Below are 27135 nucleotides of genomic sequence, written 5' to 3'. Positions count from 1 at the left end.
GCCGACTACGCGGAAACGCTTGACGCACGGCTGCCGGCAGAGGGTGAACTTGACGAAACCCCTCTCGAGGACTGTTGGGATACCAACGAGGACGAGGAGTGTAGGAGAGTTATGGGCGATAAGAAAGCCGCGTAGGCTGCAGTAGTGCAAAGAAGCACTCGTCGAAACGTGGAAAACCACTGACAGCGGAAAAGGCAGCGAGTCCGAATTTTCCAGGAGAAAAAGCGACGATTCATCTAGTTCCCAGGAAACACGAAAGTTCTCTCAGACTGAGAAGGTGGCCGCACGCGTCTGTTCCCCAGGTCAGGGGTGGCGTGCAACAACAACCGAGACGACTTTTGGCATGAAAACACGGACACGAATTGGAACTTGGAACGTTTTAACCCTTGTCCAACAAGGCAAACTGGAACAACTTGCTAGAGAGGCTAGCCGCCTCAAGCTTGAAATTCTGGGACTGAGCGAAGTCCGTTGGCCTAATAGTGGAGAACACAAGACAAAATCCGGACAAGTCCTGCTTTACCCTGGCATACTAGGAGAACATGCTACTCGGGAACGAGGAGTTGGATTTCTGTTAAGCCCGCAGGCATACGCGGCCCTCATTAGATGGGAACCAATAAACGAAAGAATAATCGTAGCCAGATTTAGAACACGGGTTAGAAACCTTACAATGGTCCAGTGTTATGCGCCAACTGACGTTGCTGATTTGCAGGAGAAAAAGCAGTTTTACGGTCAACTGAACAGCGTGGTGGAGTGAATTCCGAACGGTGACATTCAAATCCATTTGGGCGACTTCAACGCAAAGATTGGCTCCGACAATCAAGACCTTGAGCGCATCATGGGGCGCCATGGCCTAGGACAGATGAGCGAAAACGGAGAGCTGTTTGTAGAATTTTGTGGCAACAACAACATGGTGATCGGTGGATCGCTCTTCCCCCATCGACCAGCACATAAGGTCACTTGGGTATCTCGAGATGGCCGAACAGAAAATCAAATTGACCACATCTGCATCAGCCGAAAATGGAGAAGAAGCCTTCTTGATGTCCGCAACAAACGAAGCGCAGACATTGCATCTGTCCATCACCTCGTCCTTGGCGAGAAACGACTAAGAGTTGCGCGTGTCCAACGGCGCGAGGAGAAAGTCGGGTGTCGATACGACGTCCGCCGGTTGAGCCCGGTTGGAGAATCCAAAGGTGAAAAGGACATACGTTGAACAGCTAGAATCCCGAGCCTCGGAATTGCCGACAGACGGAACAGTAGAAGAACAGAATGGAATCAATAATACCTTTATCACGACGAGCCATGGTACTCTCGGTAAAGTTTGAGGAAGAAGAAGTGAATGGATGTCGGATAAAACTTGGAGGATAGTCGATGATCGGAGAAAGGCGAAAGTCGGAATTGAACAGGCATGTACCGGGTCAGCCAAAGCAGCCGCCCGCTTACGATATGCGGAGCTGGAAAAGGCAGCTAAACGAGCTTGTAGACGAGACAAGAGAGCCTGGACAAACTCCCTAGCCGAAGAGAGAGAAAGAGCCGCCGCCAATGGAGATATCCGATTACTTTATGACATTTCTCGCCGCCTCAGTTGCAGTGGTGCAAAGCCTAATGCAAGAATGCCGCTGAAAGACCGAGTAGGTCAGTTATTGACCGATCGACCGATCGAGTCTCCGAAACATCTGGCGGTCACGCCAGATCGTCAAATCCGTATTGCTGTACGGGTGCAAAACTTGGTGCACATATGCGATAACGACGAGAAAACTGCAAGTATTTGTAAACCGCTGCCTGCGGAATATCATCCGCGCTTGGTGGCCTGGCAACTGGATCTCAAATGAGGAACTACATCGCCGGTGTCATCAAAGGGCTCGAGAATTCGAGATTCGGGAACGTAAGTGGAGATGGATTGGGCACACGCTGCGGAAAGATGAAAACGAGATTTGCAGAGAGGCGCTAGATTGGAATCCAGAAGGTCATCGAAGAAGAGGCTGACCCAGAAACTCGTGGCGGCGAAGTCTAGCCGCTGAAATCCGAACTGTCGACGAGAATCTTGACTGGGACCAGGTGAAGACGCTGGCTCCGGATCGTCAACAGTGGAGGTCTTTTACCACGGTCCTATGAACCGGAGGATCGGCGCGGGATCATTAACTAACTAACTAAGCTATGTCTTTAGGAAGTGAAAGATGCTTCAGATATTCACCGAATAATACGCAACTGGAAAAAGCATAAAAGAGAACTTTCACAGAAACTGCAGTGATTAGAGAATCAAGTTTTGTAAGAAAATTTAAATCATCATTACTTCCAAACGTTAGTAAATTGTTTACAAAAAACTCGCATCTTTGCCCTGTAAATATTTCAAGTTCGTATTTTTTCCAAAAATTAATTTTTGGTAATTTTTCACATTTTGGCTATTTTTGTCAATTTTGCCGGTTGTCCGAAAAAAAAACATACTAAAAATTTTGTAAGTTGTGTAAGAAAATCACTTTTGTGGATCTTTGCATGTTTGTGTGTTTGTGTTAACTAATATAAAGCATTGGTTATCCAAAACCTCATGTAAAATCTCTTATGAGCAGGCGCCATAAGAAAAATCATTGAAATTCATCAATTGTCTATTGACGCGAATGAATTCTTCAGATGTAAACCTTCTTCAATGAGAGTTTGTTGCTTTTCATAAGAGGGTCTTATAAAAACAGGAAATGTCATGTTTGATGAGAATAATTTAAGATGATTGATGTTAAAAACTTTTTAATTATTCTCTAGGTAATTTGTTATTTCACGAGTTTAAAGTCTTTAGTAGGTAAACCCAATTAACATTTACTAACACACGGATTAGATTCTCTGACTGACCGGTCCTGACAATGTGCGACAGTTACTTTTGCTTCTAGTCGATAAAAAAGTATACTCATAAAAACCAGATCCACCTCTCGAAAAGCTTGACAATGATGATCACACAATAAGTGAAGTCCCGGCAAACGTCTTAGAATGGCAAAAACCCCAAATGTTACGTTGAAACCGCGTGAAAATACAACCAGACTTTTTTTGTCTCCTTGTAACCAAGGGCGAAAAAAAGGCAAAGACATTTGTTTTCATCTCTTCCGGCGGCCGGGACTGTGAAGAATGGAATCTTCTCGCAGATTTGCCCAAGTCGAAGAAAAAAGTCCCAAAAAAGTCCGATGGGGTCAGGGCAGGATGTTGGTTCTTGTGCGACAAATGCCTTATTATTAGCTTCATTTTCCTCGGTAATCGCCGCATAAAAAGAGAGCTAAGGCCGAACAAAATGACTGTAAAATGGATAGAGTTTTGTTGCTATTCATAACAGGCCAAAGAAGAAAACCGTAAAACGGTTGGGTTACGTTTGGCGCTCGCAAATGGCTGTTTGGGGAGGGTCCACGCACTGTTTTTTTTCTTCTTTTTTTGGTCCAGGCATTGTGTTTATTATGTTGTCCCTCCTTCCTTTACGCAGAAGACTCCCAACAAGGATGGTGACATTTTGACAACCTTTCTCTCCTCTGGAGTGTGCAAATTGAAGAATAATTTGTCTGGGTATTCTTATTTTGAATTATGCATTCAAAGGTCCACCGACGAAGACGAGCTGTTTTCTTTTGTCACCGGATGGTGGAGATTTTTAATAAATTTGTCGGACAGAACCCCGGGTCGGCCGTTTAGAATGAATCCTCTTTTAATTAAAACTAGCCAGTCCCGGAAATTGACAGATCTGAAAGCTTATCAATCATCAAGCTTTCATGAACTTTTTTTTTTAAATCAATTTGTTAGGGGTAGAGAACCTACTTTCTGACAGGGTTACTTTAACGTTTACGGTTTTAGTTTACGACATACATATTTCATGAATCATGAATCAGCTGGATTTGTAGGCGGTGCTCGTAGAAAGTGGACGTAGTTTTTTTGACAGCGAAATTTTTCGTGAAGAAATTAATGACAAACTAGAATCCAAGCTTAGTATTTTTGAACCCGCGGACTTCAAATTATCTAATTAAAAACCGGACACAGTGAGGTCATTCTTCAAGCGGTTACGACTTCAAAAATACAGGTCCGAGACCGAGATGGAAAATGCGAAATTTTAACGATTACGAAGAAGATAAGGTTTAAAAGTTTATCCACGGTGTTATTAGCCCTTCCAAAGCTTCCAAAGCTTCCAAACTAAAACCGATTGGGATTGGGCCTGCTAAAAAGAATAAAGCTTGCTCTTTACTCTTACACAGATTTCCATAAGAATGACAGCTAATCGGAATGAAATTGGAGTGAAGGCTATTGCTTTCTCTGTTTAACACACGAGAAATCGTATACCGGGTTTGTGAGCGCGCCCATCGCCCATTGTCGAAAACTAGACCATCAAAAAGTTTCAGTTAGTAAAAGCTTAGTTTTAAGACTTTTATCAATATTTTTTTTCTAGGTTTTATTTTTGACACTTTACCAGCATTTTGGCATTCGTGTCTAAACTTTTATCAATAAAAAAAGATAAAAGAATAAAAAAAAGTCTGGTTCGTAAAACCAATCATATTTGAGATGACAAATTTAAGTTAATCAATTTGTTAAAATATTTTTCTGACAAAATACGCAGAAACTATCGAAAACTAGATACATCACCCGTTTTACACGTTGCTTGTGATAAAAAAAGAAGTCAGAAAGATAGTTTCATGCAAATTATATACGATTTGATAAAAAAAAAACAATAGAAAGTAGAACGAGCTACAATTTGTTCTTTAGTTTTCCGACTATTTTGTATGAAAGCCGCTCTTTCCCAGAATGAAAGGATATTTTCTGTAAAGTATATTCCTACCACTCTTCATAAGTATTTTTTTCTTCATTAGAAACAATACCCTCTCAACTCGATAACATGTAACACTTTTCAACTTCCATAGCTTTTTAATAAACTATTTCCACAGGCATAAAAGTCAATAGAACTTTTATATTTAGATTTTGCATGATTTTTGCCAAAGCTTAGGGCAACCTGAATAAAGTTTCCTTTAAAAAAAGATCAAGTCTCCTTTAAGTTTCAAAATATTAATTTTTTTTAGCCCCATCAAAACGCTTTTAATTCATCTAAAGGTTTATGTATCGATCTAGCTTTTGCAGTATATTAACTTGAAGTTACAGGCTGTCAGAAAATGCTGAAGACGGCGATCTGTAAATTTTTTCTAAAAAGATTTGATGTAAATGAGAAAAAAGGATCATATATCCCCATTCCCTAAGCCATTCCGTCATACTAGGTAAAAATTTCAATGAAAAAATGTATTTTTTTTTTTGAGTATCACAAACCTAAGAGAATTTAGATAAAAGTATGAGAAACTATGTCATTATTATTTAGTAACGATGAGATGATTTCTAAACTTACATTCAGTGTTCCGAAAATCAATCAAAATAAACACTCATGATACGATTCTTATTTAAAACATTCTGACTGTATAATAGGAAAGCGCCTCTCGCAACTGCTTCGCCCGACTGGTATGCAATCTCGATCAGCGCTTCACTCAGCGATGCCAACCGAGTCGCATCTTTCAGAATCATTGGTTTTGCAACTATCGCATATCGGAGATGAGTGAGATACAAATTGATCCATTCTGGATGTGACTCACTCAGTATCCGCCTGGTTGGTTTGAAATTGAAAACACGGCGGATGTGAACATGTTTCCCTCACAAACACAACTGCAATTTGATTTTATTCTTACTGGTGTAAAAAAAAACACTGTACAATAAAAAAAATTTATTAATTGACTATGTTTAAAATCAAACAACATTTCATTATGATCGGTTCCATGTATCACTCACTCAATGACTGATACATTCACTTCTGATCCTAGACCAACATGATTCGCCGTATGCATCGCTCATTGGTGAGATTCCAATTTGATGATGGTGCTGCACTGTTTTGACAGCAAGCATCGTGCGAAGTGATTTGTATTTTAGCGATGAATAGAACGAACGATGATCGGATAGGTCCAGTAGCAGTAGCAATCAATAACAAAACCCGATCGCTGTACGTTCAGTCACGAAGTGCAATCAGGAACATTCATTGAAAATGAGTGATATTCGGAACACTGCACATTTAATTAAAAATTGAATGAGTGCTGTGGTATACAAATGTTGCATCTAGCCTTGCTGTTGCACGATGCCCCGTTGGACGGTATTTAGTAGGTATATATATTCTTATTTGAAAGTTAAATTCCATAAAACGCGGATTTTTTTTTTCGAATAAAACAGAAATTTATCACCCGTTTTTGTTTCCGTCAGGAGCATTTTTTCGTTCTAGATCCACACAAAGCAATTTTACCGTCTCGTCACTTTCGATTGTCGAAGCTATTTAATTCCCACTCACAACTTAATCCACGATTTGGGAAGGTGTAATAAATCGCTACTGACAGGCAGGGGGAGGCGAAAGTATCCAAACGAACACCGCACCATTTACAACATCATCGTGTCTATCTTCCCAGGCTAGGTAAAGTCTCTTTCTTATTCTCGCCAAAAAGTGCCAAAAGGTGGTAAAAACATTTCCTCCGTCTTTCTTAAAGATCGGGATAGCTATCGGGATGGAGAGATTTATACTCGCCAGCCAACAGAGCAAACGATACATGTAATGATGTCAATAATCTCTTCGAATTTTTATAGATGTTTTATTTACACCATTTGTCTGTCTACTTCTCAGCATCATCGGCATCGATGGTAATCATCGGATATTGCCGGTTGTTGGAATTGGATGCTGCGGCGGTGAGTTACTAATACTGCTCATCTAAATCTTCTGTGTCGCCACCCCAAGGATTTCGGTTGTCCCTCGCAGTCGAAGAGGGGTCCCAAAAATCCAGAAACAACATTTCCGATCCTAGCTCAAAATACATCCGCATACACACACATCCACCTTCCACCAAAAAGACAAGGGCAGCCCGCACAACAAAATTCTACTTTCGGCATTATTTGCCCTCAGTCGCACACATTTTCTTCGATAGCCTCCCCTTCCCAACAATCAGTGGGAAATGTTTTTCCTTCAATAGATTCAGATTTCCTCCCTTAACTTTCGGTGCTGGCTAAGCATCATCACGCACAAAATCGAAGCTTGTTTTTCCCTCCTTACACCACATATATTTCGAAATTTGTATTCTATTTCTTGTTGTTTTATGTTTATGTGCTGTGTTTATCGTTCCGAGGAAAACGTACCAAACCACCAATTCGGTCTGCCACACGCTCGCTGCTCCCCGATGGCTGCAATCCCCGTGTGTGTGGCACTTTTTTGCGCTTACGCGGGCACTTTTCTTCTTTGTGCAGGATTTGCTACACGCAGTTGAGCAGCGCTTTCTAAAAAACAGTTCCATTATATCTTATCCTTCGTGCAGAGGCGTTTTGGGATGCTGAAAACGTAAGTTTGGGTTAAAATAGAAAATTTAAGATTTTTGATTCGATAAATAAGGGTAAATATATACTTTAAACACTAGGGGAGAGTGAGGATACTTGACCCCTGGGGATACTTGATTCCTTAGCTATATCTCGAAACTGGAATGTCCTACAAAGATCAAATGTTCTAGAAAAATGTGCCAAATGGAGCAAAACAACTATGCTTAAAGCTCAAAAAATTTTAACAAAATAATAGTTTGAGTAATTAAACTTTGTTTGAAAAATTTCACGAAATGTTACTTGAAGATCTTTTTTCATCACTTTAAAATGTTCCTTACATGGAAAAAATTATAACCAAAATATTTGTTCCAATATATCAATCGTTCGAACGTAATATGAGCTTCATTAGACCATATTTTCAAAGCAATGGAAAATTCTTAGCTTTTTTCAGAAAAAGTTTTCTGAAATGTTGTTTATGGGTACAATTGATCCCTAGAGTTAAAAACGGTATATTCTTCTTCTGAATGGATCGTGATCCTTGCTGATTACGAAATTACTAATATTTATCCAATAACTAATATTTATCGAACTATTGTCTGGAGAAAAGGGCAAATATAATTAATTTACTCATAGTTATAGGAAATAGCGCCTTCCAGTATGCAATGTCTTTAGCGTTGAGAAAATATAATTCTATTTCTTCCTCTAACAGTTATAAATTGTGAAAGAGACCAAACATGACCAAAATAGTCAATTGACATTCTATCTCGAGGTTCTGTTTTATTTCTTTCCAAGGATTAGGGCTTCCTGAATGAAGGATTAAGTCAACTTCAATGGAGGATCAAGTCTCCCTTCAAAAACTTCAAAAATATCGCAATTTTTTTGCTTCCAAGGAAATGCTTCTAGTTCATCTACAGGTTCATAGAGTTCAAAAGAGTGCGAGTTCTTAATTTTTTTCCAAACAGATATTTGGTGAAAATAAAAAAAGGGGATCAAGTACGTCTCGGTGGTCGAGTGGTTAGCGTGGTAAGACGGTAATCGCTAGGTCCACTGATGGCATGGGTTCGATTCCCATCTTGGTACTGGCTGTTAAATGTTAATCTTAAGTTGTCCACGTCATTTATTCAGTCTGTAAAGCCTAAATCGGCTAAGACGGTGTATGTGTATGTCTTTCAAGAATACCCCGCTCCCCCCCCCTTGATCACGATCAATTCAGAAGAAGAATATACCGTTTTTAACTCCAGGAATCAAGTGAAGCAATAATGAACATTTTAAAAAACTGTTTCTGAAAAAAGTTGAGATTTTTCTAATGCATTTAAAATATGTTATCATGAAGTTCATATAACGCTCGAACGATTGATATATTGGAACAATTATTTTGATTATATATTTCCATGTAAGGAACATTTTAAAGTGATGAAAAAAGATCTTCAAGTCACATTTCGTGAAATTTTTCAAACAAAGTTCAATTACTCAAACAATTATTTTGTTAAAATTTTGTAAGCTTTAAGCATTGTTTTTTTTTTTGCTCCATTTGGCACATTTTTCTAGAACATTTGATCTCTGTAGGACATTCCAGTTTTGAGCTAAGGAATCAAGTATCCTCACTCTCCCCTACTTATACTCAATTTTTTAGAGTTTTTGATTGCTTATTTGAAAACTGTGTTACCGTAGAATAAGAATAAAAAATCTCAAAAACTGTTTTGCATAGCCAAGGAATTTATTGATTTCATTTCAATGGATTCATATAAATAATGAATTCACATAAATTCGAAAAACGTTGCTACAAATTTCCAAAACACCACACAAAAAGTATGTCCATGGAAAGAGAAGATTCTAATGAAAATCTAGGTATATAAAAAGTGACCAATTTGAGTTCAAATTTTAGAAAAATCAGCTAAAAGAGCTATTTTTCGGGACTTTTTTCATTCGGAATCAGCTACTGGTGATCTCGTAAAATATTTCGACCTATTTTTTTCGATATTGAGAAACTAGAATAAATTATCTATACAATGAATTAAAATTCATCGAAATCGGTCAATGTTTGCGGCAAGGGGAACGCAAACTTTCGGGTCATATAGACCCGAACAGCCTAATTACGGATTTTTTGAGGGAGCACTTCCGGTGGTCACAGGAAGTTGCAAGGTACTACAGATTGTGTATTTCGTGATTCCCCAAGGAGGTTTTCAAAATCAAATTTTCGCGATTTTTTTCGAAGAGTTATGATGATTTGAATGAGCCCTTAGGGTCATATTGCCCCGAACGACTTTGGAAGGTTAAGAAAAGTCAAAACAACAATTCAAAGACCAACTTCAATTCAAGCTTATTTGTATTTTCTGGATGATTTAATGTGCAAAAATTTCTTCTTCCATAGAAATTTCCAAACAAAATTAAAACGTATTTTCTCAAAATCAAATTTCTACTTTCATCAATCCAACATGTCAGCCCATGCGACGATTCGATTTTACACGCTCAAACGCATACACCCATTTTATTTACCACGCTGCTAACTCCGTTTCCGAATCTGAGTAAACTTCTAGAACTTCTTTTGGGAAACTGGCAGAATATTCCCTCACCTGAAGCCCCAACCATCCACGGGGTTCTTCGTTTGGCTTACTACTATTTAAGCATCTCTAGCACTGCCAGTTTCAATACCCGTCTCGTATTTTTTTTTCCTTTGCTGGTTTTTCACTGCTGCTGATCGTACACAGACATCACTTCCCAAGAAATTTTTTTAATACAACTCCTCGTTCACGCTTTTTATCTTCCAAGGCAAATACCAAATCTCCCGGTTGTATTCGATGAACATCGTTGAACCACTTTGGTCGTTTGTTAAACTTTGATAAATATTATGCTTGCCAACGGTTCATATGCCGTCTGCTAGTTCGGACTTCTTCTCCTTCTGACAAATCTTCTCACTGCCATCTTACACGACTCTGTTGTTAGATTGTGCGCGACCTCCAGATGTACAGCTCGTGTTGTTATGCACGTAAACAGTGCCTCTCATTATTTTTTCACGTCACCGCCCAATCGATACCTCCAACGGTCCAAAGTAATCCAATCCAACGTACGAAAAGGACTCCGCTCCAACTGCCATCCGTTTTTTCGGTAATGGAGCCATTCTGGGTATCCGTGGTTTCGCCTTTTGTGATTCACACCATTCATTGGCATTCGCTTTAAACTTCGTCTACCAATGATCTCAAGTTATTGATCGAAAAGCGTTGCCGAATTTCGTTCACTACCGTTTCTCTACTAGCATGTCCACATTTTCGATGATACTCGCCCACAAGCCTTGTAGCCTTCAAGATACCCCATTTATTTTTTAAAGCTTAAATAAACTGGAAGCCTTTCGGACATATTTTTTAAAGTAATGATTTTAAATGAATAACTTTTAGTATAAAAGAACTCAACACTAATAGTGAGATATTCTTAGTACCAGTTTTTTTTTAAATATTCTTAATGTACATATGCATTTTTTCAAATAAAAATGTTATAGGAAAAATTTTATCACCAAATCTCCTCCCCTCCCTCCTAATGATGCAGTTCTTGCAGGGTTTATCAATTCATCAGAAAAGACGACGGCAAAGAAACCCCCACCAACTCAATGGTTCTTACCATAAGTGGTACTGTAGCCCCAAAATATATCTACTTTGGCTACATTCGCACACCACGTGTCGTGACAAGCAAACGTGAACTACTATCAATAGAAAATTTCCAACCAAGAAACGTACGACACGCATCATTATTTCGTCTGTCGGCTTCGCTCTCTGACCAAATCACCACCGACCGTACCTACTCGGAGAGCAAACAAACACGTTTTGCTGGACGCGCTGCTTATAAAGTCTGCTTCATTTAATATTGGAACAAATTCTTTTGCTCATTGTGGCGCTCCTAGTGGACGGATTTGGAAACTTTTTTCACCCACGTGTCGGGAAATTCATTACCTTTCACCATGTATTTATGTCATAACACCAAACGATAGCATTTTGTAAACAACCGCCATGGAAGCCGAACGGAGAGATCAAATTGTGCACAGTTTTCTTGAAAATCCATTGTTGTCGGCATCGAAGCTAGCTAAACAGCTTAAAATGCCCAGAAATACCGTATGGAGTGTTATCAAGCAGTACAAGGAAACATTGACGACGGCTCGGAAGCCGCATTCAAAGCGTCTGAGTGGAACTGTCGACCGGAAACTGCGTGGGAAAGTCATCAAGGCCGTCAAGAGGAATCCCAATCTTTCAGACCGCGATTTGGCCAATAAGTTCCAGGCCGCTCACAGTACGGTGCGACGAATTCGTCTCCGGGAAGGAATAAGGTCATTTCGAGCCAGCAAACAGCCAAATCGGACGCTGAAGCAGAACAATGTGGCCAGAATCCGTGCTCGAAAGCTGTACGACCAAGTGCTGACCAAGTTCGACGGATGTAAAGTCTGCTTCATTTAATATTGGAACACAAACAATTGCGTGTAGTTCAGTCATTTATTAACGAATTCATAATTTGTTTTTCATACAAATGTAGCATTTTCTTTACTCTTTCATAAAAAAAAAATTAAAAAAAATATTCATTGCTGTTTCGAAGAAATTCTCGTACTCGTACTCGTAAGAAAACTGTGCACAATTTGATCTCTCCGTTCGGCTTCCATGGCGGTTGTTTACAAAATGCTATCGTTTGGTGTTATGACATAAATACATGGTGAAAGGTAATGAATTTCCCGACACGTGGGTGAAAAAAGTTTCCAAATCCGTCCACTAGGAGCGCCACAATGAGCAAAAGAATTTGTTCCAATATTAAATGAAGCAGACTTTAGTTCTAGAAATTCAGGAATGATTTTACGTTTATAATTATCATATTTTTGTGAAATCTCACAGCGTGATTTGTTGCACCTCACTAGAATGTAGATTAAATTTGCTTTTCAATGAATATACTTTTGATTGGTCCAAACAAAGTGAAAGCACTGAATATCCGGGTACAACCTGACGGTGGATCACAAAAAGAGATGAAATTTCAATTTGTAAAAAAAAATGCGCAAAGTAGTGAACTTTGAAAAATTCCAGTAATTTCAATTTTTGTTGCATCAAAAATCTAAAGACAGCAAAATGTTAGAATTTTAATAAAGTTTGTTGTCATATTTTTTCCAAAACTCTACCATCGCTCAAACAGTATTTACTAGCAATCGAATGAAAAGTAGGTTTTTTAGACCACTTTTTTGAACTTTTTGTGACCATTTCATTAAAAAAAAATTAAAAAAATATTTCTTGTCTTCATGATGTAGGCATTAACTTCAGCTTTCATATGCATAAGGCAAATATTTTTTTGGACGTGTAACATATGAACTACAGCAGTTTTCGTGAGGCATGTTTTTCGGATTTTTTTTTCTTTCATGCTGAATAACGAGAAAACTTGTAACTTTAGCTGTATATAATGTTCTAAACATATTTTACTGAGATTACAAGGTTTCTTTTGATGTAAGTTTTGTTTAAATCGGTTTAACATGCCAAAAGTTATAACGATTTGAGCTTGTGGTGTCAAATTGACACTCCTAGTGCTGATTAGGGTAATGAAATCTAGTGCGGATGAGGGTTAAAATAATCAATGAAATCTGGCAGAAAGGAGCTATCCCAACGCAGTGGAAAGAGGGATTCATAATCCCCAAGCCCAGGCAAGACCTGCATCTCATAAACAGTTACCGCCCAATAACACTTTTGGACTGTTCGGGGAAAATACTTGAACGCATGGCCAAGAAACGCCTGGTATCCATCCTTGAAGTAAACAACCAATTAGACTCTCGACAAATTGGTTTTCGCCCTGGATGTTCCACTGATGAACATCTTACCACTCTTGAAAACATTCTCTCCGGTGCTCTTGAAAGTGGACACCACATCGAAAGCTTGTGCTTGGATCTCTCCAAAGCCTTCGATAGAGTACACCGACACCAAATACTGTCTACGCTAAAGAACTGGGGTATTCTAGGAAGGATGGGACATTTGTTCAAAGCTTCCTAACCGACCGTAAAGTCCTCCTCTCGCCAAATAGTAAATGTTGTACCTTAAAGATCTGTTTTGGATCCAACCCTTTTCCTAGTAGCAACTCAACCTTTATTCGAAAAGGTTCTATGGAATGTTAAAGTACTGGCATACGCGGATGACATCACTCTTATGTCGAGGTCCCCTTTCTGAGAAAGGCTTTCTCTAAACTATCTCGAAAGAAATTAAAACTGGTACTCGACAAAAAAGCTGAATGGGCTCCAAACATGGGCCTCACATTTGCTCCGGAGAAATCTCATCTGATCCATTTGAGCATTAGAAAAAAAAACAGACTAAACCGACTCCCTCCACTAATACTGGACAACAAAGTCATCCCTGCTGCCTACACCGCCCGTATCTTGAGTGTCTGGCTAGACGATAAACTTAAATTTATAGTCCACGCCAATCAGGTTCGCAAATCTTCGACACCAAAACTAAATATCCTCAAGAAAATATGAAGTGCCTGGGGCGCAGGTTCCCAAGAGTCTTTGTTCAGATTTCTAAATGGATGGCTATTGCCCACCTTACTCCACTGCTTCGGATTATACAGCCATTGAGGCGACCACACCCACAAACGCTTGGATCCAATCTAGGGGCCGTTCACTAATTACGTAAGCACATAGGGGGGGGGGGGTGGGGGGGTTTCATATTTGCTTACGATCTCTTACTAGGGGGGTAGGGGGGGTTTCCAAAAATCTTACGTAAGAAATGTTATATTGATAGTTCGTAACAGCCATACGAAACCATACTAATCAGGTTTTATTTTTATTTCTCACTACCTATTTGTTGGTAATTTTTGATGTTATGTTACTAACCTTTTAATGTTATTAATCTTTTAATTAAAAACACTGAATAACATTATTTGAAAAGATCGTCGCTATTCGTTTTTCATCATAAAAATCTTTCTAATTGAGAAATTCATAGAAACAAAAAGGGAATTGGTGCGTTCTGACACCACAATTTAAAAACATTTTGTTTCGAAAATGACTTCATCAAAACCGATATGGGGGCTTTATATAATAAATTTCTAGACAGTTTTTTCAGTGATACCAACCAAGCCACTACCAACTTTAAATTTTACAAACTATTCATCAAAAAAATCGTAAAACTTTATCGCTTATCGATGAAGAGAATCTCAGCTTTTAGGTTAATTAACAACGTAATTGTCGTTAAACATTTTCGCACCAATTCTAGTAGCATAGAATAATTTTTTTTTTGAAGATTTTTATGATTTTTAGTTCAAAAACAAAACATATTTTTTATGGTTACTTGTGCTTACCTGATTTCTCACTTGTTTCTTAATCGGAATTTAGATTTTGTATTGTTAATTCGATTGTGGAAATTTATTTAAGATTATTGTAACCCCGAACATGCCATGTCCTTAAAACTTAATGTTTACTATAATCGTTTAAGACATTTCATCTGTTGTTTCGTATAAACTATGCTTTTGAAATGCAGTAATTAAGTTTTACTTAAAAAGTGCTCTGGTTTGAAGCATGGATGACACATTTTTAAAATTTTCAAGCTGGTTTTTGAAAAAACGTGTCCATTTCTTATAGAATTAAAAACGTAAGATCTTACTAGGGGGGGAGGGGGTGTTTCGAAAAATCTTACTTTTTCTTACCAGGGGGGAGGGAGGGTTGAAAATTTCCAAAATCGTGCTTACGTAATTAGTGAACGGCCCCCTACAACCAAGCTGTTCGCATCATAAGTGGAGCTTTCCGAAGCAGCCCAATAGTCTCTCTCATGGCGAAAAGCGGCCAAGAACCTTTTGATTATGTCCTATCTAAAAATCTGATGGCAAAAGCTATTCGATGGCTGTCGTACGAGCGTGACCCCAACATCCCTATGGTAAGACGTGCCGAAAGTTACCTAAATAAATATCACGCAGAAAAATATATTGTGGAAATAATAAGATTTCGACCAAAAATAATAAAATTTTTGGTTGGGAAAATGCACAAATATATTTCTGGTAGCCCTGACAAAAAATATCGATTTGCTTTAAACTTATCGTTTGATTGAAATTAAAATACACCCTTTTAAAAATGATCCATAATTTATTTCAAAACAATAAAATTTTGCGTAAAGATTACAAAGCAAATCTGGTTATAAAGAAACAAGATTGTGATGTTTGAAAACAATCTATTTTTTTTTATTCGAAATTAAACAAAAGGTTTGTCTGTTAATATGTGTATATGAGGACTGAACCGCTAGTTTCTTTACGCAGGCGAGCATCCTAGCGGCTGCCATCGGGAAGACCGTGCTCGGGTTGCTCTTCGCCTTCCTGGTGGAGATGTTCATTGCGTACCAGATGTGCGATGTGGCTATACTGGACGATCCGATGCGTTCTCCGACGGCCAACACATAATCCAGCAGCTCGATTGCATACAGTTTAGCAGAAAGGTAGGTGGCACGCTTTGAGTCGAAGCATCTGGAACAGAAAATTGATGAGAAATGATGTTCCCCGAGCCGGTTTGAGCTGATTTCGGGCTAATTAGAAACTTTTAAACCTACCTTTATAGCCGCATTCTTTGTCCTCCTGGGCCTCCTCGACGGTTCCTCCAGCTGTTGTGTTCGGAAGCTGAGAAATTTTCATCTTTTTTTTTTCTTTTTTTTCGTTTATCGTTTTTGAGTCACACTGTCATCGTATAAACCTAACATTGGTATATAAAAACCAAATTTGAATTTGAGGCAAAAAATAATGAGCGTGTAAAAACAACAAAATTTCTCGTTTATTCATGTTTCAATTTTTTATGAATGCCATCCAAAAAAATCTGCTTTTAAAAAAAAATAAAATAACAAAACGTTTTGTTGAAACCATCCCCCATTCTTTTTCTACGTGTTGGAGCATCTCTCCCTGACATTGCACCTCGTCCCGAACCAAGACTTCGAAAATTTAATAAAGCAATCCTGCAAGTGGGCATGGGTTTGCTTAACAAAATGCGTGCCGGGACAAGCCCAGCAGTTGCGCTGCCACTATTTTACCAGCATGTTGAGTCCAAATAGCAGAACCTAGCAAAACTCTACACCGACGGATCTAAATCGATTGATGGTCGAGTCAGATATGATATATTCAGCGAGAACGGAGCACTTGCCCTACCATCCATATTTTCCATATTCAGCTCTGAAGCTTACGCTATCCTGAGAGCTGCTAAAGACCTTTGCCCGCCATCAGGATCTGTTATTTTTTCCGATTGGCAAGCTTTATTAGAGCTGTCTGCTCTGGAAACACCAAACACTCTTGGATCAACACTATCCGACCTCGCTATTCAAAAAAGTATCATCCTATGCTGGATACCTGGTCACACCAACATCCCAGGCAACGAAGCAGCAGACAGCCTGGCCAACGAGGGCAGTCAAACGGAACCGTTGAACACTTCCATTCCATGTACAGACGCCACTAGCTGGCTGGAGAAACACCTTTCTATATCCTGGAGCCATCAATGGAACGCTTTTTCGGATGGCAAGTTCGAGAAGTTTAAAACTGCACTTGAGTTTGGACAGACCGGAAATCCTTCTTCGAACGGCGAATCCTTACTCAGTTGCGCATCGGGCACACTAGACTGACCCATGGATTCCTAATGGACAAAGGTGACCCCCTACTGCCAAGCATGCAACGTATCGAATTCCGTAAAACACATAAACATCCAATGCTCAGTAAACCAGGAAGCACGAACGGACAGCGGATTGGCAACTAGCCCCAAAGAAGCCTTATCGAACGATCCGGACGAAGAGGAAAAAGTTTGCTCGTTTCTTCGAACAACCAAACTTATTGCTGAAACAGTCAAGAAAAGGAAAAATAACAAAACAAAAAACTGCACAAGCCACAAAAGGAAAATCATCCACGAGGATGAAAATCCCGGAAAAAAGAACAACAACGCACAGTTATGCAAACATACTCTTAAAATGCCCCTAAATGTTTGCAATAAACCAACACAACATGATGATTTTCAAGTAGATATTTGCGTGAGGTTCTATGGACTTTAAAGGGATGAAAAGCCCTGACCAATAACTGACTGTGACTTATAAATAAGAAATTGTAACGTGATTGATTATGACATTTCAAATGACGACGTTAAAATACGTTAAGTGACCCTGACTCTTGATTGTGGATGAACTGAATACGCACATGTCTCATTGAAGATGTTTGACTGAAAGATTTTTTAGCAATATGTACGATAACTTTTTTATGCAATATCGCATATATCGCATAAATATACGATCAGAATCAATATTTATCACAAACACCATTAAAATGTCGATTGCACTGAATATAATTATTTGTTATCAAAAAACCTTTTTTTTAAACATTAGTTAGATTCAATTATCATTAAAAACTAGGTAATATGATCATTTGAAATGTGACATGAAATTAGTTTCCGAGCAAACAAATACAATTGAAAGTGTAATTTACAGAAATTCGCAAAAAAATGTACAGTAGTTATTCAATCGAGTCTACATTATGAATCTCGCTAACCTATTGAAGCCTAGACACAGCCACTCGAAACCAGCATCCCAATCTCGAATTCATCGAACGGGCAAACGAGATCTACCATCGATATCGCCTGGCTCCTTGCTCGGATCGCGTAGTTATGATTGAGCTCGTCCTTCTCGCTGCTTGTGGACCGTTTATTGGCGCCTATAATCGAAACTCCCGTAAAATATTTATCAATCAGGAATAAAATTAGCATAACGAAAGCATAAAGATTTCGAGATTTCGGCTCAATGGGATAATACGCGGTGCCGTTTGTGTTCGAGTGTTTTCCTTTTCCTTTTTTTTTTATTTGTATGCTTTCAAATTGTTGTTGATTTACTTGGAAACGGGCGAACAATTCTCAATTCGCAGTCGAGTCGAGCTTTTTATGATGTGGTAAGAAAGGCAGATATCGATTAAATTTTCTATCCTCTAGCCGCACAATTGTTGTAAAGTCGCGCCAATAAATAATATATGCCCCGCGAGGGAAGGGATGACTCATGAGCATGGCAAAGTTTTTACAAGTGTGTTTACTTGAAAATGTTCGTCGTATGTAAATAATTCGTGAATTTGTGGAAACTCAAACCAAACAATCGAATTGCATGAAGGTGGGATTAGTAGTCGACGTTAAGAGCGAAATTCGTCCGACCGAAAAGTTGGCATAATTCGACTTGTCTGTTTGGCAGAACAATAGAGACTCCGGCTTATTAAATCGGCAGTCGGGACGCTGCTGTTTTCTACAGTTTTTTGTTCGAGTCAATACTTTTCAAAAAATGTATTTATCCTCTTGTCCCGTTTTTTAGCATGGGTTCTTCCAGGTTCTTAGGTCGATTTTATCAGCAGCAATCATATTTCCAATGATCTTCTTAAAAAAATTATGTTCTTCCTCTTAGTGAGATGGGAGAGCGTCTCCAGGAAAAAATCTAGTAAAATCCGAAGATAAAAAGTCCGTTGACTATTTTTTGCCATATTAGTTCTCATTTCACAGTTTGTAAGTATCAGACAAAGATAATTCTAGAAGTTTGTCCACTACCCTAGAGTCATTACATACTTCAAGGCGCAATTTTTGAGTTTGTAGATAAATACAGTATTTTAATTTCTTTTCAACAGATAATTACTGGTTAAATATAAGTTGTTGAACAGATATCAGTAATTTCATGATAACCAATGATCACGATCAATTGTGAAGAAAAATACATCTTTTTGAACTCTAGAGAACTTCTTCTTAAAAAGCTTGAGAGTTTACTACAGCTCTGAAAAAATGGGATTATGAAGTTCATATTATACTCTGATGATTGACATATTGGAATAATTTTTTTAATAATAATTTTTTCATGCGGGAGACATTTTAAAGTGATAGAAAAAGATCTTCAAATCACATTTTTTTATTTTTTTGAACAAAGTTCAATAACTCGAAAAATATTTTTTTTTAATTTGTTCAGATTTGTATTGATGTTTTGTTCTATTTGGTACATTTTTCTAGAACATTTCAATTTGTAAAACATTGCGTTTTCGAGATATAGCGAAGGAATCAAATATCCCAAGGGATCAAGTATCCTCATTCACCCCTAGCTATTGAATTGATTAAAATAAGTATGATTAAATAGAGAGATAAGAAAGAAAGCTGCCTTGTTATTTTTTGTGAGCATCCTAAGTGAATGTGTTTGTACTATATATTGTAAAATTTCGAAATTTCAAGACAAGTTACTTAATATTATTGAAATCTTTTCAAATTTCTAATGCAGATTACAGGTTTGTTTGTGTAGTATCGTACTAAAAAGGTGACGAAGCATTTTATACTCCATTTCCCCTAGTCTAATTATTGATGCGTGTGTATGTTTTTGTACATGCTTGCTTTGCAAAGAGTGTAGCGAAGCACGATGGGATATTCGGTGCTGGACAACCAGCGAGAGTAGGCGACCTGTGCGTTAGCTGCGTGTACAACACTATATTGGCGACGAGGATTTTAAAATGGCATCCAATTCAGGTGAGTTTGTTGAAACAGAACGGAAAAACAAAAAATTGCTCGAATGCAGAAATAGTGGTTAACTATCAGACAGTCGTAGCTTTGATGCTGAAAAAAAAAGAAGATGGTGAAGTTAGCTTAAATGCTGGAATTAGCTTAAATGCTGGAAATAGCTTCAATGCTGAAAACGAGGAAAAAAAGTAGTTCCTTGTCTTAACAATCAGACAGTCGTAGCTTTTATGCTGAAAAAAGAGAAGATGGTGGAATTAGCTTAAATGCTGGAGTTAGCTTAAATGCTGGAATTAGCTTAAATGCTGGAATTAGCTTCAATGCTGGAAATAGCTTCAATGCTGAAACCGAGGGAAGAAAAGTCATTTCCTTGCTGAGAGGAACAGAAGACATTTTGTTTTTTGAAATGGAAGAAGACTACTGATGAAATGAATGGCTTAAGAATCATGATAAGTGGAGAAAACAATACTGTGTTTTGTGGTGTTAGAATATTTTTTCAAAAAGATGTTCTGAACAAATTTGAAAGCTGTGGTGACACTGCTCGAAGATGGTGGAAGGAAGGATTTGTTGTAACGTTATGATGAGTGAGCAAGTCGACGGTTGTTGATAAACCACCAAGGTTGTAAGGAGGTGTGTGTGAGTATATTTTGATGGTTGCGTCTCAAGTTAAACTGAATGACGGTGCTTTGAATTGTTCCTAATGCGTTCCGTCTTAGAGATGCGATTTTGGCAAGAAGTTGAAGATGCATGAGAAGATGGCATGTGTGTCTGCGAGTGACGATAGGTCTTATGGTAGTTTTGATTGAAGCTAGGGTTTTTGGAGAGTTTTACTGCTGAGAAAAGAGTTTGTGTTGGATGATGCAGTGGAGCCAAGATCAGGTAAAGTCAGAAGAATTAGTTTGAAGTGGAAAAATGTTGTTTTAAAGAATCATAAAAAGTTCTGATCGAAGATGCTGTTTTGCGATAGAATGGACTTGCTTGAGATGAATCACTGCCAGTGGAAAAGTGTAGTTGCCGTGGATATTTTTGTGCTGGTCGGCGCCAGCAAGTATTGAGTTTGGATGGCTTGTAGTCCTGTGGTCGGCTTGAGTGCATCTTCCAGGGCTAGTAAACAAGTGTTGGTAAATGGTTAGTGCAAACGACTTAACAAGGATATGGAGTTTTTTTTTTGACGTTTGGAAAAAAGTAGCATCAATGATAGGGGCAGGTGTGTTGTTATTGATTGGGAATCTGAATGAAATTTTAAAGGCAGAAGCTAGTTCGTTTTAGCGAAGGGAGCGCTCTCAACTTTTTTGACCGCATGTGGTTGTTGTTGAGCGGAATTATTACGTCCGTCTTAAGTTGAGTTGAAGCAATTAAAGCAGAATTAGCAGAGTTTTGAAGACTTTTGTATAATGTTTACTGAACGGTTATTTTTTTTATCTTTCTATGTTCTGTAATCGAGTTTTGATCGCTTTAGTTTAAGCGAATGTTCATGAGAACGAAACAAATGGCCAGATTGGTCGGATGAAGGGGTTCTTACGAGCTCTGAAGTATAAGTGGTAGGGGAGAGGAAGGCTATATGCGCATATTAAGGAAAGCACTCATTTTCTCCTATACTAGAAAAGATAGGAGTCTGAAAACTATATGCACATGAGCGGACATCTGTTTTATATACGTTAGTGAAATTTTTCTGTTAAAATCTATTACAGTTTTTGTGAATATAATTTTATAATAAAAGAAGTCAAAATAGCCGATTTCCGAAACTGGCGGGCTAAATGCGCATATTTATGTTTTAAGCTATATTTCATTACCACTTGCAATATTTTGATATTATTTAATTGAAAATGATAGAAACGGATGTTAAGCATACGTCAAGGCCAAAATTTTGGTGAAATTTTTTACTTCACTAGTTCTTTTGCATGAAACATAGTTAAGTATACCATATGGCCATATTTCAGGGTAATATTTTGTTCATATTGTATTTTTATCGGATCAGTAGGAAGTTCTTCTTTTTTCGCTGTAAGATCGTGAATTGAGCGTAGATTTCATGTTTAAATGATAGAAAGTAAAAAATTTATAAGACTAATCTATTTTTCTTGATATAGGCATTTAACCTACCTTGATATGGGCATTCAGAACCTGTCTCTTATTCCAATATCTTATCATTTACAACTTTGCCAAAGGCTTCGATTTGTTGAATTTCCGATTTCCAGATGAATAAGAAAGAAAAACCAGTAAAATTTTTGTTCACAGAATCTGTATGCACAATAATTAAAGTTCAATATATTATAACAAAACTGACAAAAATCTTATTTGAATTTTTAAATTTTTTCGACTTTATATAATAATTTAATTTTATTATGCCATGTGTTAAAAGCGTATTACCCTCAAACTGCACTAATTAGATATGATGAATCTCCAGCCATATCGTCAATCGGCTGTATGCGCATATTACCCAATATGCGCATATAGGAACACTTCCCCCTATGAGAAATTGATGAAGGATGTTAGGGTATAATAATACCAAAAAAAGTAGTTAAAATGTACATTTGGTTTGGAAATTGATCAGGTCTGCAAATGGATTTCTCTAGTTGTAATGATACTTAAATGCGGCAGTGTTTGTTTTTCTATTGATACGAAACTTGCAAGTGATTCAGTCTGTAAAGAGATGAGCCACTGGGTTTCAATCGCAGACTTCTTATTTCACTGTGTCCTCTCAGGATGATGTCGGAATGAGATTCCTTAAAGGAGGTTAACCATGGAACTGGACGACAGAGAATCGCTCAAAGTTAAGATTGTGCAAACCGTATGTAGAGTCATAAAACGAATAAAATTGTGCTGATGTAGTTGTGAGTGCTGTTATGGTTTAGAACGGAAAGAAGTTTTTCGTCAACTTGCTTCGAAAGCTGAACAGATATAAATTGAAAATGAAAGTTTGCAGGGTAACAATTAAATCAGCCAAAAAAAAGCGATTATTTCGAAAACAGGTGATAAGGGTTGAGTTGCGACTGATGTTTAAATTTAAAAAAAAAATATTCGGTGGGAAGTTTAAGACATGTTCACAAGCCTCATAAGTTGAACATCGACGATGAACAGAAGGGTTCAGTAAGTACGGGTATGAAGTATGATTTGATAATATGAAGGCATTTAAGCTGCTTAGTTGCTTGAGTTATGATTTTTGAAGCAATAATGCTGGGTGCTACAGCACTCCTAGGTCCAAGTTTGGTAACCACAGGTTGTCTTCAAGGTGGCACTGGTTGTCAGAATATGCCGAGCGAGAGTGTATTCGAGCTCCTACAAGGAGCGATAATAAATGGTGTAGAATTGTCTTTATTTCCCCGGCAAATATGGAAATAAATATATGCGTCTATGTTGTTTACTTTGACACAATTATGACCACGGAAAATGTACATGTGGAGACAAAATAGGTCCACATTGTAAAGTTGTCTAAACAGCCATTTTTTTTTTTGTAGACGAATAGTCACCTAACATGATCTAAAAGTTTGAATAAGAATGGAATAGCAAAGTACTGGGAAAAAGGCAGTACATTAAATAAAGTAGCGAATAAGAGGAAGACATAGTATTTCTGAAAAATCCTTAAAACAAAAAAAGAAATACTGATGTATAGAAGATTTATAAATAATACAAAATGAGTAGGAATTCAATGAGGTTTGTAATTTCCAATCTGATTGCAAGGGAATTAATAACAGCCGTTTAAGGAAAATCATTACTTATTTGAAGTTAATATATCGAGTGAAATACCGAAACGAGTGAAAGTTTAGGTCCATTGCGTTTGGGTGTTACGATGCTAAGTTTAGTAAAATGCGATTGAGAATTTCGTAGGTCATAGGTTAAGAAGCTATGGTTGACCTGTGATTCTGTGATTATGTTGGAAGATTAAACCAAACAAAAATTTATAAAAAAAGAAAAGTAAATGTAGTATCGTACTAAAAAGGTGACGAAGCATTTTATACTCCATTTCCCCTAGTCTAATTATTGATGCGTGTGTATGTTTTTGTACATGCTTGCTTTGCAAAGAGTGTAGCGAAGCACGATGGGATATTCGGTGCTGGACAACCAGCGAGAGTAGGCGACCTGTGCGTTAGCTGCGTGTACAACACTATAGTTTGGTGGAAAAATCTGGAAAAATCTAGAACATTTAAAACAGGAGGTTGACCCAGAAAAACCAAGTCAAGTCAAGAGAAAAATTCGTGGATCTTGGAGAAGTTGTCGATCGCGAACTCATTTCTCATCTGGGTCAGATTTAGATTTCGATTGAAACTAATCCGCAAGGAGTTCGTTCAACTTCCCGGGAAATCATTCCAGGAACAGCAATCTGTAGTGACTTCTGAAGTCACTGCACAATCGATATACACATTACAACACCTAAGCAAAAGCCTTCGAAGTTGTGTTCCTTGGCCCACAACAATCCTCTGATGACTATCAAATAAAAAAACCAAAACCATCCAATAATGCTGAGTATTGTAAAAAAATTAAACCGACACCTTTATTTATCTAGAAAGTTCGTCAATTGCCGGTGTGACCACAGCAACATTGTCAACCGGGCCTCAAAAAATGACAATGTTGGTAGCAATAACAAATGAAATCACCAGAAACTTGCGACGAAACTTTGAAAAATATATTTAATTTCAACCAAACGAATCCAACTGCTATAAATCACCGCGAAGAGAATCAAAAGAAAAAATCCAGACCCCGTCGCCGAAAAGAATATTCAACATCATTAAACACTGCTTATTTCACTGTTCTTTTCGGCGTAAGAGCCACTTTATAGGAAGAAGTTTTTCGCGCTCCCCGATGGGCGACAATTCTTGTCACGATCCAGACCCAGGTTCACACGTTTTTTTTTGCTCTCGTCCCTCTTTATATTTATCATTTCCGCGTTGTTCGACTGGTGGCTGCTACTGACTGCACCTGAAATTTCCCCAAACTTGCCTTACGAGCTTACACTTTTCAATCGTGTTCCTTCCCTTTCTGCCAGCCTTCAATCGAGAAAAACCAGAGCAAAGGTGTGATAAATGCTAATTTCGAATTTATCAACAACCCTTTTCGGAATTATAAGCCCACTCTAGCCTCTAGAACAGGTCCTCGTCTTGACTCACGTGGCAGTTGGATACTTTGCTATGGACCACTTGCGATTGCGAAAATAACGAAAGTTTATCATAAATATGGAGAATTTTCTATTTTCATATCACGTCCAAACACCTCGTTAGGGACAGAAAGTAGGAGAGGACCATGCTGACTTTATTTTACGAGTATGTTTATAGGTAGGAAGGTGTTCTTTCCCGAGTCGTCGAGTGAACATTATAGGCTACAGCCAGTCTAGAAATCCAAGGTTGAAAATGATAAAGAAGCTCTTCCGCCACCATGCTGGGATCAAACTTTGGGGATGCTGAATGGGTGGAAAATTTTTCATATTTGATTAGGGAGGGAAAGAATATGAAAATCAAAAAGTTAAGTTCCTTTGCGGGAATCGCACGATTTCTGCTGTTTGAAATGAATGAGGCGAAGGTCGCAGTCCAGTAGCTTACTGCTGTGTGAGATAGAATATCCTTCTGATACGGCTAGGCACATCAGGAAAAGAAGTCTATTTGGCTGGCCTTCGAGTGGTTTTGCTGCTGGTATTTGTTTTGATAACAAGCCACTGTTTGACTCAATACTAAGGACGATGTTGTGGTGAGCTGGCATAGAGCTACCATACATACCTAATTTCAATTCAATTCGATGCATATTTTCCAGAAATTTTTTGAAATCACAAACTGATTACCCAAATATTATTTAATAGAAAAATTGCGCTGCATACATTAAGGGGCTATGATTGACTTGGACGGCTAGATAGAGATACCATACGTTTTCTTTTAAGAGTACATTTACTCTTTTCCAATCGAGAAATGGACGTACACTTTTTTTTTGAAATTTCACCAACTGAACTCTTTTTTTGTTAAAAGACATTTGATCAGAAAACCCAACGTATTTCTTCCATATTATGAAGGTGTCTCACATCTTACGCAAAAACTACGAAAGGAATGCAGCTTTCAACAAATTATTTTAACATCATGTTTTCATATACATGCATGTACGCGTAATGAAATTTTTTTTTAATTGAATTATTTTGTCATGTTTTGTGCGGTTCGATAAAATAATAAATCCATGTAAGTACCGAGCTATGCGCCTGGATGATATGCAATACTAGAGCAAAAGAATAGGGTTTCTCAATGTATTTTGTTTAATCCGAAGTTTCACTTATCCGAGGTGGTCCTTCCACCAACTAGGTACCTCGGATATGCGGGCTTCTGCTGTCTTTACGCATAGTTCGATAAATATATGGATCTTGTATCAATCTGATTGACGGGATAACGCGGGAGCTCAGAAAATCGGAGTTCGGATAAGCGGGGTTTAACTGTATTATGTTTCTCTTGAACTTTTTCGAAAAATCATCTGAATGTTTTTTTTTTTGCTGTTGCGGGATGTGGTAACCCTAGGCTACTCGATAACTTTCAGCTACTCAGTTCAGAGTGACGGCTACTCAGTTGTCGCGAAAACCGCACCTACTCAGTTCTGACTATATGGCCTTTCCTCAGAACTGACTATCGCCCTTTTCGCGACAAGTGAGTAAGGCCGATGACATAGTAAATACGATGCGATGCGATGCGGTGAATGCGATCCAATGCGGTGAACCACATTTGATGAAAATGTATGTGAATCGCTTAAACCTGACATACTCAACGCGGCGAAGCAGATGTCAATTTGTTCCGCCGCTCGAGTTCGCGTAGGCTGCGTCCGTAAATTTTTCGCAAATTCGCATCGCATCGCACTCACTATGTCATCGGCCTAACCATCACTCAGGCTGCGGAAATCGAATCTGATCAGGTTTTACTCAGTTTTCATGACGAAATGAATACCGCCCGGTATTGTTAAGAAGGATATCGTGTTATTTTTTATTTTTTATTTTTTTTGAAAAAGTGGTTTGTTCGTCTTAGAGAAGATAATTTAGATGTTTTTACAAATATCGGTGGAAATTCTGTTGCTTTTCGAAGTGTTTCTAATAATTATCATAAAGAATAGTTAACACATTTTATTTACGCAGCAAAATCACACAACCAAAAAGTACAATAAATTCATAATTGCATATCAGTAAAAGTTTATAAATTGTGATAAAAATTGGAGTTTTAAAATAATCAAGTACTTTCATCTTCGTCTTCTACATTTTCGGCTTCCTTTAGCATTGAGCAAACTTGTATAACGCATTTTCTACGGCTAGTTTTTAATGTTTTATAAATTGATATACTGACAACATCATTAATAATTTTTAAATTAGATTTTTCTAAAGCTCC

This window comes from Uranotaenia lowii, chromosome 2 (genome assembly GCF_029784155.1).
Source record: "Uranotaenia lowii strain MFRU-FL chromosome 2, ASM2978415v1, whole genome shotgun sequence".
Taxonomy (NCBI): domain Eukaryota; kingdom Metazoa; phylum Arthropoda; class Insecta; order Diptera; family Culicidae; genus Uranotaenia; species Uranotaenia lowii.
This window is presented reverse-complemented; position numbering follows the sequence as displayed.